This window comes from Helianthus annuus, chromosome 16, assembly GCF_002127325.2.
Source record: "Helianthus annuus cultivar XRQ/B chromosome 16, HanXRQr2.0-SUNRISE, whole genome shotgun sequence".
Classification (NCBI taxonomy): domain Eukaryota; kingdom Viridiplantae; phylum Streptophyta; class Magnoliopsida; order Asterales; family Asteraceae; genus Helianthus; species Helianthus annuus.
Window position 1 is genome coordinate 89,693,421 of NC_035448.2, and position 4,533 is coordinate 89,697,953.

General features: G+C 34.9%; 1 long non-coding RNA gene across 3 annotated transcripts; it reads left to right on the plus strand.

Annotated features, from left to right (window-relative positions):
• The first annotated feature begins 652 nt into the window (after nucleotides 1-652).
• Nucleotides 653-3,778, plus strand: LOC110885789. 3 transcript variants are annotated; one of them, XR_002562399.2, is made up of 3 exons: nucleotides 653-810; nucleotides 2,285-2,369; nucleotides 2,852-3,515. It is a non-coding gene; the product is annotated as an uncharacterized LOC110885789 (long non-coding RNA). The 3 variants fall into 3 exon arrangements; XR_002562400.2 differs by having other exon boundaries at nucleotides 2,866-3,513; XR_004882902.1 differs by having other exon boundaries at nucleotides 2,285-3,778.
• Nucleotides 3,779-4,533: the final 755 nt, after the last annotated feature.

A 4,533-nucleotide genomic window follows, 5' to 3' on the forward strand; every position in this document is an offset into this window, starting at 1 on the left:
GATAGGATATAAAAGCGAGGAATATCGCTAAGTAACTAAACTAGTGGAAATAACGAGATCACGTTATTCCAAGTTGCACTGTGTTGTATGAGATACGTAGACAAAAAAAAAAAAAAAACCAAAAAGATGTTACCATACTTTTCTGGTAATACTAATAATTGGATAAAAGTATAAATAATGATTAGAAGAATTCTCAGCTCAAATACATTGAGTTTAAACTCAATGAATTATGTAAGAAAAGGTTTCGAGGACGAAACCTCTTTAAGGGGGGTAGACTTGTAACACCCCGAAAACGGGTTTGGTAATCAAACCACGTTAACACTACACGACGGGTAAAATACAGTAAGTGATAAAACTTACCCGGTAAATTATAGTATTTAAATAAATAAATCTAATATATATATATATATTAAAAGGATGAGAAATACTTTGAGAAAGCAAAGTATATAAAAAGGCCCGAGATTTAACGGGACTTAAAATAAAACGGGTTGTGAACAAGATAAAGTAACTAGGAAATAAATAACTTAGTACAAGTCTTGTAATTAAATGAAAGAAGTTAGTTTGATGTGAAAATAGTCTAAAAATATAAACTAAAGGGGCTGATTATGTATAAGTGGCCAAACTAGACTTTTATAAAAAAAAAAAGAAATCACACACACACACATCAGTGTGTGCGTGGGGAACGACCAGAGCAGGAAGAAAAAGGGTAAAACCCTAAACTCCACAAAATCTTCTAATTGAAGGTGCAATTGAAGACCAAACTCGGATTTGAATACATATAAACGATCACCGAGCTAAGGGGATCGTAAGGTATGTCGAAATTTATAGTTTGGTGATATTTTGAGTTTGTGATAATCATGCATGAATGAAATTTTAGTGTGAATGATTGAATGTTATAGTGAAATTGACACTAGTATAAGTCTAGGAACGAACCCTAGATGTGAAATTGGTAATTAATGTCATAAACAAGTGATTGAAGGATTAACCTTGTAAGTGGTAAATGGGTTTTATGAAAATATGATGAACACTTGAAAAGTGATGGTAAATCTGAGAAAAATTGATGTTACGATGCAAGATTTGATATTGTTCATGAGTGCTAGACATAAGGGTTTGATTTAATGATTGAAACTTGGTTAAAAATATTAGCCATGAACTAAATAGAAGAGGTATAAAAATCATGCCCATAAGGTGCTCGTTAGAATGCCCAAGTGAATCGTGTTGTCTACTAGTTTGTATGTAGAGCTTGATTTGATGATTTCATGAGTAGTGAGTTTATGACAAATCTTGATTTGCATGAAATTAAACATGATGGTGTATGAGAATCACCAAAATATGTTAATTTTAGTTCTAGTTCTTAAATTGACAAAGATAAATTTGAGAAGATGATAAAATTAGGATTCATATGATGACTTCTTGAAATGGATGAGGTTTTTGACATCTCTTAACCTACAATCACTATGTTATAGGTTTCTAACCATTACCAAGAGTTTAATAAGGGTTTTAGCTATGGAAATGGGTTGCATTTGATGGTTTGGGTCGAATTTAAAAGGACCCTAAACATGATTTCCGCAGCTTTTTATATGGATTTTTACTAATCTTAAAAAAATCATATAAAATCAACCGTTTATCCGTTTCGGGTGTTCCATACCTTTTCGGAAAGCTTATGAAGTAAATTTTTACTGTTTTCAATCATAAGAAACAAATGTGGTTGTTAAATAGGTCAAAAAGGCGAATTAAAACTGCTGTTGAGAACTTGAAAGCTGTTAAAAAAATGAAAAATATAGTTGCTGAGCTGATTTTATAAAAATCATATAAAATCATAGAAAATTCGTTAGAAGCTGTACCTTATATGTTTGCGAAGGTATTGGAGTGTTCTACGATCCATCTTTGAACATGTTGATCTAATTCAGATTTTAAACGGGTCAAAATGGTCAATCACAGCAGCTAAATAGAAAATCGCTGCACATAAATAATGTTTTTATTAACCAAGAAAAAGACATAGGATTGTATATACTTGCTTTAGGCATGAAGTATTGATTGTTGGGAACAAATGGCACTTTATGTGACATGCTTAAAGTGTTTAAAATCACTTACTAACTAGTTGTATAAGTAACTTCACTAACGGGTCAAACGGTTAGTGAATGAAAAGAATTATGGTGTGAAACTAATTGTTGAATATATGGCATGTTTTGATTGATAAGTGTGTAAAAAAAAGGGGGTCCATAGGGTGTTGGCCATTATATAGGATGACCAATCTAACCATCTTATGGATGTTATGATATAGTTGACTCTAAACAAGCTAGGTGGGAGCTTGGAAAGGAACGGGTCAAACGGATCATGGATGCGAAGAATGTTTGCGCGAACGCGAGGTAAGTAAAGCTTACACCCATTTGTAGTAAACGTATGTATTTTATAGATGATAAATGTGACAACCGATTACATTCGAAATTGAAGTTCCGACACTAAGCAATATGAGTCGGAACGAATAAAAATGATCAAAACCATGGTTAATGGTAAAATGGACAAAAGGGTAATTTAGTCGTGGATCGACTAAGAATTTATAAGATTTCTTTAAGGTTACCTTATAGCGAAACTAGTAATGGGAAAAAGGGTAAATTAGTCACATGTTGACTATATGTAAGTTGGGATTAAAAAGAATACCCATGGTGTAAGCCATAACGAGTTAGATACGTAAGAAGAATGATCTTGTAGTTAAAACTTGAAATGGGTTGAATGGGATATTAAAAGCCATGATTTGACATAAGTATAAATGTTTGGTCATAAATACCAAATGGGTCAAATGGTGGTGATGACACTATTTGACAATATCGACTAATGTTTGGTTGTTAAGTTAAATGTTCGCAGGAGTGAACGGGAAGTGGATTATTGCGTTGCTATAAAGTAGCGGCTAATAAAAGAAAGGTACAAAACGGGTCTATATGTTGACTCGAGCCAGGTACGCATTAATTAGATCATGGCGATATGCGTAGTTGAATTTTAGAATATAAGTTACTATGAAATATAGCGATGATATCGCTACATTGAATATTTGGTCAAAAGATGGTTAGAACTCGTTGGTAGTCGTCAAAAAGGAAGGAATTCCGTAGACGAGCCAAACGGGTCGAATAATCAAGTAAGGCATGGTTATTGTTTCGGATTATGATGGTTTGATGGTTGATTTTGAATATTTTATAACATATTAGAAATATGAGGTTTTAACGAATTAGTATCATAGAAAACTGAAAACCGAGAGTTGGGTCTTGGAGTAATGATCAAACAAAACAAAACCTGACATTCCAGGTACTACCGTAAATTACGGTAGAACCGTAAATTACGGTGGTTGTGATATGGTTTACGGAGCAGATCTCCTGGTTTACGGTGACCAGACACTTCCAGGTCTCACCGTAATCACCGTAATTTACGGTGGATTCAGAATCACTTTTTATATTTTTGTTATTTATAATGTGGCATTAAGCCTTGGGATTATATTATTATATATCAACGTCAAAACTAATGATTTTAACGGTTTTGATCATAGGAGAATGCCAAGAGTGCCCGGATGAAGATCAAGCTCGATGAGGAACCGAATACAATAAAATCTAACACTCGGGATTAAAGCTTCCGCACGGCGTTACGCCATATCTTTTAAACAACGAACTTATCTATATTATGTTGAAAACTTTTAAGTTGTAAAAGTTTTAGATTACTTGTATTTTCTAAGAATACTTAATCAAATTTCATGTTTATTTTCGTTATTTATACGAAAACTATAAAAATTTAACATGGGTGTTACACCCACGATCTCCATAACATCCATAAGAGCCTAGCATGTGTGGAATATTGAGGGAATATGCTCCAAGAATTTCGGTGAGACTCGGTCCATGCCTTAGCTCCTGCAAAACAAGCGTACGTACAAGGTAGACAATTGTTAGTATAAGGATAACAATAAGGATCCTGAATCTTGATCCTGCAACACCTGCTGAGGATCCTTAATTCAAACAGAATTGAGGATCCATGATCCTGGCAGCACTTGATGATCCGTGATCCTTAGGATTATAAAATCCTCCCTTAACACCTCCACCAAGGACGCAAACCTCCTCACAGCCTCAGGATATTATACCTACTTGGAGTATTCAGGAATCGGCCCCTGTTCTGGCCTCTAATGATGAAATTCTGACCTTGTTTGGTAGTGTGCAGGAACAGATGAGGCAGCAGCAGGAGACCAACCGAATGATTTTAAGAGAAATACAACTCGTGAAATCCAGCTCGAGCAGGCCCGCTGAGGATACTGTCACTCCCTTGTAACCCAGGGCTTTGAACTTCAGTTCTGCGGTTTATACTGAAGATAACCGGGGAAATATTGTGCCTAGCCGTCCCCAGAATCACACTCCTGAGATACCCTCTTCAGTTAGAGTGTCAACTGAGAGAAGCTCAGGATATGCTTCAGGATATGGACAGAATCCTCAGATCGGTAGTATATCTAATAATAATACACTTGCTACTAACGGTATTGGATCTTTGCAGGATGCAGGT